The sequence below is a fragment of the Ziziphus jujuba genome, chromosome 6, assembly GCF_031755915.1.
Source record: "Ziziphus jujuba cultivar Dongzao chromosome 6, ASM3175591v1".
In the NCBI taxonomy this organism is placed as follows: domain Eukaryota; kingdom Viridiplantae; phylum Streptophyta; class Magnoliopsida; order Rosales; family Rhamnaceae; genus Ziziphus; species Ziziphus jujuba.
Window position 1 is genome coordinate 2,063,467 of NC_083384.1, and position 12,667 is coordinate 2,076,133.

Below are 12,667 nucleotides of genomic sequence, written 5' to 3' on the forward strand. Positions count from 1 at the left end.
AAAGATTGAAGTCTTTGATGCAGCAACCTATGATAGTGTGATGGTACGAATCGCTTCCGCATGGCTCCTTTCATTTGTCGCCATGTAGTAATCAAGTCATCACCAATTCTCCTTCGGGTGTTTTGCTCATTGGTCCACCATTGGAGTGCATAGTGGCCAAACTCCATTGCTGCCAATTTCACCTTCTTAGCCTCCGAATAATTATGGCGGTCAAATATCATCTCCATCTTTTCTTCCCACTCCAAATATGCTTCGGGGTCACTTTTTCCCATGAATGATGGGATGTTGATCTTGATATTGCTAAGATTGTCATCTGTTCCTTCCTTCCTATACCTTCCACGGCCAGCTTTCTCTTGGACAGCAAAGGTTTCGTCCATGCCTTTCCCAAAGTCTCCACCGAATGGCTCCTCCTCAAATTCTTCTCTCGGTCTCTCGTGACCTCCTCGTCCTCCATGGAATTCTTGTCTATTTCTTGTGTTCGGAATTCCTTGGGAAACTTCTAGCCTTCCCATCTTTTGATTCACATGCTCAACTTGAGCACTAACCCGCTGTATTGACTCCAAAACAGCTCTCATGTCCACTTGGTCTCCACTCCCGGTAGCTCGGGCATCATCATGGAACGCTACGGACTCCTCCTCATTGATCCTCAAAGGTAGATCTCCTCTCCTCATTCTTGATTCTGACATGTTAGTATAATAATGCAATAAAAATAAAATAGGACCTTACCAATTTCACTCCCTTACGTGTTTCACTAAAATAAGGACTCGGCACTCGTGTTTGCACACTTGTTTCGACTTTTACCCTCTTTTAAGCTCACACACTCTTGCCTTTTTCCACTCAATGAATTATCTCAAAGTTCTAATTAAATCACCCACAAAACAGCAATTAGATCACTACTATGTTTTAATTAAACTTATCAACAAAGCAGTAGCAAAAAGTAGGCAATACCGAAAGAATCCAACAAATCCTAATTTTTCGGTTTTCTAGACAAGAAAACACAAAATAATGGGAAAACGTTGGAATTTTTAAAAACTACACCAGATGGTAGTAGATTATGAGTTCAAGAATAAAATTCCAGAAAAAGAAATTCAAATTCGAACAAGAATCAAATTGAACAAAAATGTAGAATAGTTGTTGGTTGTTGTTCTTTGTAATTCAAGTTTTGTATCAAATCCTTTAACTGATTTTAATCCAAATAATTTAAGCACCCAAAATCCAAATATCCAGCAGCAAAAATAATTTCCCAGCAACTCAAATATTGAATAAATAATCAAAAAACCCAGCAGCTCCAACAAATTTCCAGCAAACAAATCAAACTCCAGCAAACCGAATTTTTTATTTTTTTTTTTATATATTGGGCTTTACCTCTTCTTCTTTTTTTTTTTTTTTCTTTACTCACAGAGCATAACCAACTGCAGTAGCAAGAGTAAGTACCAAAATTGCAATTCCAAATCTAAAACAAATACCAAACCCGTGACTTCCAAATAAACACAATGTGCAGTTTTTTTTTTTTTTTTTTTTAAATGTTGCTGCAAACTTCTTCTTTTTTTTTTTTTTTTTTAATATATGAATGTAAATATTTAAGACTAAAACAGCAAAGGAAAATCAACAAAAAAACCAAAATTATCAAGAACAATGATAAAAGACAACCAACAAATTAGGAAACAAAAATACGATAAAACTAGGAAACCTAATTCAACTAGGAATGAATTTTTTTTTTTTTTTTTAAGATGCTGAACGTGTATAGGATGGATGCAACCTTAACCTAATGCTAAAATTGCAGAGTAACACAAAAACAATTACAGCAAATAAAGATAGATCAAACTGAACAAAATTTAGCTTTGATACCAAATGATACGAACCTAGGACGACCTGCTCCTAAACCCGTATTATATTAGCCCGGATCTTTAATTAAGTTCAAGTTCTAATGGAATGGACCTCAACCCCTAACCAACCTGTGGTTAGAAACCTTGGTATAATGTAGACGCCACAATATAGGATGGAAAACCTATTGATAAGTCAAGCTAAAACAACCAATTCTCTAATGGTGTTTTAGGTGTTCTCAAAGAACAAAGAGATAATTAATCTCACAAGTATTTTCTTAGTCAAATCAAAGTTGTATTATTATTGAAAAATAAGCCTTTAAATAGGCTTGAAAGAAACAAAATAAACCCTAAAAAATAATTCAAAACCGGACTCCTATAGGAATTAGGAAACTTGACCGAATTCTAATATGTCCTAAACTAAGTTTCCTAAACTAAATTTGATTAATTAATTCCTTTATTCTGAATTAGGAATTAATTAATTTACAATGAAAATAATAAAATAATAACTTTCCTAAACTTATTTGTGCAGAAAATAAATAAATAAAAACTAAAAAGTAATGGTAGTTTCCTAAAACAAAAAGTAGAATAAAATTAGGAAACTATAATACTAGCTTTTTTGACTAATTTGACTTTGACCAATCTTTGACCTCTTTGAGCTCCAAATCAGCTTCTAGATGCTTTTTAGGATGCCAAATAATCTGAATATGAAGTCCCACACGTTGCCCACGCTTGGAAAAATAAGAAAAGGCTAATACAGTAAAATACAGTAAAGCCAGCAAGCAATACAGTAAATTCGGCCAAATTGTTGATGCTGTCCGTACAAGCCCTTTTTGATTGCATTTGAGGCTGATTTAACTTGATTCCACGACCTCTTAGGCATATGTATTGAACCCATAAATCATTGGAACCATTTCATGCTTCTCGGACTCCAAAAATGTACCAAAACCGTCACCCGGGTCCGTATCGGCTTCCACCACATGGATGCTTAGAATAGGCTTTGTATCTTCAAGTATGGACAAGCTCTATTGAGATTGATTACCCCCTATATAGATACTTCCAGGTTGTCCTTAAATCTCTTAATTTGAGCTCTTGTGATTGGCCTAGTCTTCATCCGTGTCGAGTGAGCACCCAGCGGGTTATCGGTTGAGCGGGCTTGGGCGGAATCACATCAGTAGATCTTCAAAAAAAAGTGCGACTTCAATGCAGCCTTAACTACAACTACATTATGCAAACTCCACCAATACCTATAACTACCTATAGATACAAAAAAATACCAGTGACATTGACTTTCTAGGTTTATGGATTTAGTCAGCTAAACTCCATCAAACTCCTCAATAAATATCAACAAACAAAAAACATGTCGTGATCGGTTAGGCTTGATTTAGTAATGAATGTATACTAAAAAAATAGGCTACGTTTATTCAAACAAGGGGAACCGAAAATTTCCTTGGTACTTTAGTAATACGACACTTGTTGTACTATTAATATTAAGTAGCTATACAATAGAATGCTGTTCCCCTTTACTTTAGTATTGAGCAGTATTTGCTAAGTTCCCAAAGGTGAGCAGCCCTCTGTCCTTTATAGTCACAAAAGGCTCCTTAGAAAAGTAAGTAAAGAGGCATTCAAAAGGCCGATCACTATATCATAGGCCTTTTGGTAGGAAGGCTGATGACTACACGGACTCTATACCAAGTCATGAGCGATAAGGGAGCCAACTCACCACCAATAGGACAAGGGACAAAGCCCAACGAAGACCTATGATATAGTAAGAAAGTACTTTAGGGTTACGAAGTCATTTAGCCATCTACAAAGGGAAAGGTGTCAGTACGGAGCCACATCAGCTGTGGATATAGACTAGGTAGGCTATAAGGGAGTTAGTCTTAAACTATGGACTGAGACTACACTAAGGAACACGGAAGCTTAACTGTGTAAAGAAGTCAAAGAATGAAGAAGCTTCTCTAATAGCCCCATTGAAGAGGAGGGCAAAGCTTTTTGAAAAAGTCTTTATTATTATTATTTTCTATGTCTCTTTAGGGAGAGGGGGCTTCAAGTTCTTAGGAAGACCCATACAAGGCAGCCCACGTATGGTTCAGGAGCTGAGCCCCTAGCTCGAGTTGTAGGAACTTTTCCTAAAATAATGAAGGACTACCTTCAGGTGTTGAAAGAGTCATTGATTCCTGATGCTGAGCTACTACTGGTATAGTTTCCAATCGCAACCATAGTGCATGTAAGCTTAGAAAAGTTGGAACAAAGTCGGTGGTTAGGTGGATGCCCCATTATTCATGGTGTTTCAATGAATTCGATGGGTCATCCTCATGGAAGAGGTGAGGGGAGAGCGAAAGGAGGTAGACATTCGGTGTCACCTTGAGGGAAGCCCACCAAAGTTGGATTTTGGGCAGGGGTGGTGAAACGTGCAAATGAGTTCATGCCATGATGATCTATATGAAACGGTAGTTTTGTTGATGCATTCCTATTGAGAATGAAGAAGAATAGAGCACTTTTGACAAGAAAATTGGGTCACGTAGATCTTCTATTTTGTCGGAATTCATGGATTGCTCCGTACCAATTTACAATGGAAACACCCCTGTTTGTTGTAAGATCACTGAAGAAAAGGTTGGTCAACAATTTGGAGAGTTTACTTCTACATGGAAATGCAGAAGTTGAGCACAAATGTTAGACTAGGAAGAAAAAGGGAAGTCAAGCTTAATTGCATATGGCATGAAAAGGAAATCCGATTTCGGTAAGACTTGATCTGAATAGTAGTTCAGATTCAAGTTGTTTTAGTGAGGGCGACCGTGAAAGTCACCAGGTCAATCCTTTCCTTCAGTTTTCCTATAAAAATAAAGCATGGGAGGATGTTGCAGATGTCCAGGATGGACACGATTTCTTGTAAGGCAAGAAGACCATTGGAATGTTGGAGTTTGGTGTGGTTTTAGGTTCACTCGGCCAAGAGTGTTGTACACAAGGTGTTAGTATTATGCACAACCTTTAATCCGGTTTTTGGTTTGATGTTTAGGTGATTTTTGTGTTTATTTATGGTATGGTGATATTTAGGATTTTTAGGGTTTTTGTTTTGAAAGGAAGAAGAAGAAGATGAAGAAGAAGAGAAGATGTTAGAGTAGGCCACACAAAACTAGATAGCACACTAATTCAGTTTTGCTTTTCATTCATTTGTTGCATATATAGATACAAAACTTGTCTCATACATGTGAGGTGTGTATGGGACCAAATGGAAGTGTTTAAAATTCAAAATTTACACATTTCCCACTCAAAATTATGATACATAATCTTTCAACCACCCGCTTCACATGTGAGTGCATAATGATGACAAGAGTTGGTGAGATTTTGAATTTCAAAAAACTATCTCCACCTAGTCCTGTACTACTACTTTGACCAGATGGAAGGCTGGGGTTTTTAGGGTTTACTTTGTTTCTTTCAAAGCCTATTTAAAGGCTTATTTTTCAATATGAATAAAACTTTGATTTGATTAAGAAAATACTTGTGAGATTAATTATCTCTTTGTTCTTTGAGAACACCTAAAACACCATTAGAGAATTGGTTGTTTTAGCTTGACTTATCAATAGGTTTTCCATCCCCTATTGTGGCGTCTTTATTATACCAAGGTTTCTAACCACAGGTTGGTTAGGGGTTGAGGTCCATTCCATTAGAACTTGAACTTAATTAAGGATCCGGGCTAATATAATACGGGTTTAGGAGCAGGTCGTCCTAGGTTCGTATCATAGGTCTCCTCTTCTCACCCTTGGTGATGATTTAATCTCAACATGGTGTCAAATGAAAGGAGCCATGAGGAAACGGTTTGTGCCATCCCATTACCATAGGTTGCTGAATCAAAGGCTTCAATCTTTATCTCAAGGAACTAGGTCCGTGGAGGATTATTACAAAGAGATGGAGATGCTCATGATGAGGTTAAGCATGAGGGAGGATAGGGAGGCAGCAATGGCAAGATTTCTTGGAGGGTTAAACTGTGACATTGCCCACCAGCTTGAATTACAACAATACTTGGAATTGGAGGAGATGTTGCATGTAGCAATTAAGCTTGAGAACCAATTCAAGAGAAGGGGTGTGAGCACACGGTTTGGAGGAGTTTCTAGCAGTGGAAGGACAAGTTCAAGTGACTGGAAAAACATTCCACTTATGAAAGCAAGCTGAAGCTGAAACTTGGTGAAGAAGCTACCAATCGGCCGAGAAGAGAATTTACAACCGAATCTGCCCAAGCCATTAAAGGTGAGGTAAAATCTGAACCTAAACCTCAAAATTCAAGAGAAATTATTTGTTTCAAGTGCCAAGGAAGAGGACATATAGCCATCCAATGCCCGAATAGAAGGATAATGGTAATTAGGGGTAATGGAGAGGTGGAATTCGAAAGTGAGGCTAGTGAGGCTGAAATCGAACAAGAAGATGAAGGACTTGATGATGTGGCCGAACCATTAAACACATCAAATGTTGAGCTAAATTTGGTCTCAAGGAGGGTACTTGCTGTTTACAAGGATGAAGAAAAAATTCAATGAGAGAACATCTTCCACACTCGTTGTGAAATACAAGGTAAAATTTGTAGCATGATTGTAGATAGTGGGAGTTGTACTAATGTAATTGGTAACCTTGTAGTTGATAAATTGGGCTTAAAAAAAATAAAACATCCTGAACCATATAGATTACAATGGCTTAATGATAGTGGTGAGATGAAAGTAAACAAACAAGCCAAAGTAAAATTTAATATAGGTAGATATGAGGATGTAGTTTCATGTGATATTGTACCCATGATTGCTGGACATATACTATTAGGTAGGCCATGGCAATTTGATAAAGATGCTACTCATTTTGGTCGAGAAAACAGTATTGTTTTTAGGTTTAAATGGAAGAAGGTTAAGCTGGGACCATTATCTTCTAAAGAGGTTTACAAAGACCAATTACAAATGCAACAAAGGAGAGAAGCCGAAAACCTCAAGGAAAAAGAAAGTATGGCACCAACGGCTTCACCATCCTTTCAAGAAGGTAAGAATGAGGTTACTGATCAAGGTAAGGTTTCTAAGACTCATATTGAGTGGAAAGATTAAGGAAAAACCGAAAGAGAGGGGAAAGAAAGTGGCAAACCTAAGAGCTTGGAGAAAGAAGGAAAATTCGAAGGTTTGCGCCAATCCAAGGGGGAAAAAGGAAAAGAAAGAAAAGAAAGGGCAAGTAGCAACTTTTATTTGAGTTAAGGGGATATTAATAAGGTTATTGAGAGTAAGAAACCTTTGCTGGTCATGATTTATAAAGAAAATTATTTTAATGATCAAACTAACATTGAAGAACTTGAATTGCCAAGTTCAATGTTTTCTCTTTTGAAAGAATTTGGAGATGTCTTCTTAAATGAAATTCCAAGGGGACTACCATCCAATCAAGAGGGAAAAGGTAAGCTTGCGGTCCAAGGTAAGTCTTCTAATACTCAGGTTGTGTGGAAAATTTTTAATAAAACCAACAGTGAGGAATTTGGTGCAAAGGCCGAGAGTGAGGAAGGTGAGATGGCCGTGAATGAAAAAGAAAAAGAAAAGAAAAATAATTTTTTTTATCTTAGCTCTGGTGATGTTAATAAACTAAATATGAATATGAAATCATTGTTGGCCATGAATTTTAAAGATACTTATTTAAAGATGTCTTTATTGCGTAGAACTTTATCTACATTATTGAAAGCTTTACTTAGTGGAAATTCAAAAATTTGGAAAAGATTATTTGCTAACTTTAAATAAAGTAATTTTTGCTGTAATGAGCATGTATTTTTAGTTGTTGTTGTGATAGTCTTTGATCCAGGAGATTTGCACCTAAGAAAGGAAAGGTTTCCCAAGCAAGGGAAGTCCAAGCTTATGCTGCGTCGAGATGGAAAGTTGATTTGGTTTGATTTGCCGGGTGAGTATAATGTTCGTACTACATTTAATGTTGCTGACTTATCTCTTTTTGCTACAGGTGATGCTCTTGATTTGAGAACAAATCCTTTTCAAGAGGAGGGGAATGATGTGATTCTGCCAGCGCCCACACATCCATCCATGTCTCGGAGAACATCCATACCTCAGAGGGCAACCATACCTCGGAGGGCATCCATACGTCGGAGCACATCCACACCTCAGGGAGCATTTTACCTCAAACAACATCAGTCCATCCATGTCTCGGAAAACACTGGTGTCATCCATGTCTCGGACAACACCAGTTCCTTTGGACATCAACAGCACATTTATACCTCGGACAACATTCCACCTCGGCTATCAACTATATCGGACATCTGACTCTTGGACAACATCAACTATCTCGCCCAATTGACACTATATAGTTTGGACACAAGCTAACTTAGATAAAAGGCATGTTCGGACACAAGCTAACTTGGATGTAAGACAACCTTGGTCATGAGTTAGCTCGGTTGAAGACATAATTCAGCCTAGATGTCAAAGTCAACTCGTTACCTAATTTGCGATTGACTTTCTTTCTTTTTGGGTTTTTATTTATTTATTTTTTGGACAAATAACTTTAGGAAGGTTTTTATTTTATTGTTTCCATTGTAAATTAATTAATTCCTAAATTAATATAAAGGAATTAATTAATCAAACTTAGATTAGGAAAGGAAGTATAGTTTCGGTCAACTAGGTTTCTTTATGTGTGTGGCCGGTTTTACTTAGGGTTTTTATGGTTTATTTTGTTTCTTTCAAAGCCTATTTAAAGGCTTATTTTTCAATAAGAATAGAACTTTGATTTGATTGAGAAAATACTTGTGAGATTAATTATCTCTTTGTTCTTTGAGAACACCTAAAACACCATTAGAAAATTGGTTGTTTTAGCTTGACTTATCAATAGGTTTTCCATCCCCTATTGTGGCGTCTACATTATACCAAGGTTTCTAACCACAGGTTGGTTAAGGGTTGAGGTCAATTCTATTAGAACTTGAACTTAATTAAGATCCGGGCTAATATAATACGAGTTTAGGAGCAGGTCGTCCTAGGTTCGTATCATTAGCCCACAAAAGTTTCCAAAAATAACTTAAGAACTTAGCATCCTTATCCGAAACAATAGTTCTTGGCATTCCATGCAACCTCACAATTTTCTTGAAAAATAAATTAGCAATATTGGATGCATCATTAGTTTTATTACATGTAATAAAATGTGCCATCTTAGAAAACCTATCTACTACAACAAATATTGAATCCTTACCTGTCCTTGACCTAGGCAAACCAAGAATAAAATCCATAGACAAGTCTACCTAAGGATAGGTAGGAATCGGCAAAGGCTTGTACAATCCATGCGCCTTCCATGTTGATTTTGTTTTTCGGCACTTCAAACATCTTTCACAAATTCTCTCAACATCTCTCCTCATGTTAGGCCAATAAAAATGTTCTTGCAGCAAGGATAAAGTTTTTAAAACACCAAAATGACCTATTAAACCACCCCCATGTCCTTCCCGAACCAATAATTCCCTAATGCAACAATTAGGCACACAAAGTTTGTTTTCCTTAAACAAATACCCCTCAAATATGTAAAAGTTATTAAATCCATATCATGCTCATAAAGTTCTTTCAATTGTTCAAATCCAAGCAATCTAGCATCCAAGGTAGAAAATAGTACATACCTTCGCGATAATGCATCAGCAACCATATTTTCCTTACCTTCTTTGTAGCAGATCACATATGGAAAGATTTTAATAAATTAAATCCACTTGGCATGCCTTCGGTTGAGCTTTCCTTGACCCTTAATATGCTTCAAAGACTCATGATCCGTATGAATCACAAACTCCTTTGGCATGAGATAATGCTGCCACGTCTCCAAAGCCCTCAACAAAGCATAAATCTCTTTGTCATAAGTCGGGTAGTTTAGTGCAGCTCCATTTAATTTTTCACTAAAGTAGGCTATGGGTCTTCCTTCTTGCATTAAGATAGCTCCAACACCTACACCAGAAGCATCACACTAAATTTCAAAAGTCTTAGAAAAATTTGGCAAAACTAATAAAGGTGCATTACACAATTTTTCTTTCAACAAATTAAAACATTTTTCTTGTACTTCCCCCCATTTAAAGCCAACATTCTTCTTGACAATTTCATTCAAATGTGTGGCTATAGTGCTAAAATCCTTAACAAATCTTCTATAAAAACTTGCCAAGCCATGGAAACTCCTCACTTGGGTGATTGTTCTAGGAACCGGCCACTCCTTGATTGCTTGCACTTTAGCATGATCCACTTTGATTCCTGCAGCACTTACTACAAATCCTAGAAAAACAAGCTCATCTTTGCAAAAATCACACTTGTTCATGTTAGCAAACAATCTTTCCTTTCTAAGAACTTGCAAAACTTGCCTAAGTGTATCCACATGCTCATCCAAGTTTTGGCTATACACCAAAATATCATCAAAATAAACAAACACAAATTAACCAATAAATGAATGCATTACATGATTCATAAGCCTCATGAAAGTACTAGGTGCATTAGATAATCCAAAAGGCATAACTAACCATTCATACAGTCCATATTTAGTTTTAAAAGCGGTTTTCCATTCATCACCTTCTTTCATTCTAATTTGATGATAACCACTCCTAAGATCAATTTTAGTAAACATGCAAGCACCATGCAACTCATCAAGCATATCATCTAACCTAGGAATGGGATGTCTATATTTAATGGTGATGTTATTTATAGCCCTACGATCAACACACATTCTCGAAGAACCATCCTTTTTAGGTACCGACAAAACAGGAACAGCACATGGACTTAAACTCTCACGAATGTATCGTTTATCAAGCAAATCACTTACCTGTTTTTGCAACTCCTTTGTTTCTTCGGGATTGCTTCTATATGCTGGTCTATTTGGTATGGCAGCCCCTGGGACAAAGTCAATTTGATGTTCTATCCCTTGAAAGGTGGTAGTCCACTTGGAATCTCATTCAGGAAAACATCTCCAAATTCCTTCAAAAGAGAAATCATTGAACTTGGCAATTCAAGTTCTTCAAAGTTAGTTTGATCATTAAAATAATTTTCTTTATATATCATGACCAGAAAGGGTTTTGTACATTCAATAGCCTTATTAATATCCCCAAGACTCAAATAAAAATTCTGGTTTTTCGGCTCTTTTCTTTCTTTTCTTTTTCTTCCCTCGGTTTGGCGCTCATTGGCGGAAATTTCCAGATTTTTGGTGCTCTCGGGTTTGCTCTCTTTTCTCACCCCTCTCTCGGCTTTCTCTTGGTTTTTTCACTCGATTTGGGTTTTAGAAAGCTTACCTTGATCAGCAACCTCAATCTCACCTTCTTGAAATGATGGTGAAGTCGTTGGTGCCATACTTGTTTTCTCCTTGAGTTTTTCGGCCTCCCTCCTTTGTTGCATTCTAGTTTATCTTTGTAGACCTCCTTGGGAGTCAATGGTTCCAGCTTGATTTTCTTCCCTTACAACTCATGAATTAAGAATTCTCGTAATACCAAGGTCTACTCAACATGAATAGGAGTTAATGAAACTTTTCATAGGAATCTTTCACAAAATTATCAACTAATCAGAACGGTTTGTTATTAGACCGTGATATTTAATTCGCCAAATACATCATTATTGTATACTCTTTCATATGTTTATCCATCTAAGCGGCTGGAGAGATGAGTAAAGTGTATCTAAAGAAACAAAAAGATTTTGTTTCCTCGTCATTTTATCTATTCATTCATATTGTGTCTCCTCTCATTCCCAAAAAGTGGTACTACTTCTTCTATATTGCAAGGGGAGTTGAAGGGTACGAATAGCCAAGATTCGTTTCATATATAATACAAATAGAATCTGATCCCTTGCATTCATTTGTTTCTATTTTCTTTTCATATTCTATTTCCCCATTTCCCCCTATGTTGTTACTTCCTGGGTTGTTACTTTCTGGAACCCATCTAAATGATGTGCATGGTACATAGTTCTGCATCATTAAATCAGCTCAGCTCAGCTCATGTGGAAAAAGTATCTTTCAAAATTTGAAAATCGTACTGAATCCCTCTAATTTAATTGTTTATTTATTATTTTTTTATTAGAATTTCTTTATTTTTAGCCTATCCTTTTTTTAAAATTATACATAATATATGAAATGAATGAAACTTTAGCTCTTTGATCTATAAAAACACAAAAAAAAAAATGAACTAATATTCTTTGAATATCTGCAGTTGCAGAAGTGAAGATGAGTTTCTGATTATTCGATGAGCAAGTTGTAGTTCATAAAAATCATGGGCAATATAATCCTTATGTAAAGGCCATCCTATCCAACTTTTCGACATTAAGATATGTTGTGGATGTGGATGATTATTATAAGAGGTTCCCAACATATCATATGATTCCCTTTCTTGAAAATCAACACTTTTCCAAACCCAGAAAACAAACGGAATTCTAGGATTCCTCCTTGGGGCAAATACTTTTATGCATCCTTCTTACGTTGATCTATACCATACTTTATTCGCGTAAGATGATACACACTGGCCAACAGTCCACCTGGTGCTACATCATAGGCACATTGGGAGCGTAGATAATTGTAACCATATACATATAAAATGACAGCAATGGAATGCCAATCCTTGGGCTTTATTTGTAAGTCTCTATTCCTTGGTAATCGAAGCCCAAAAATCTATGAACTAGCCCATGTTTGACTAACCAAGCAGATAAATGACCCTGCATGTTTTTTATCTCTCCCGTATTTTTATTTGTATTGTATAAGTAGTTTATTTGTATAAGCATTATAAATATTTGACATTTACGATTACGATGACATTTATAAAGATTGGCTTGCTGTTTCGTATTCTGTATCTATACAAAAAAAAAAAAAAGCTCCTGCCTAATTCACTAATTCATGGGAAGATA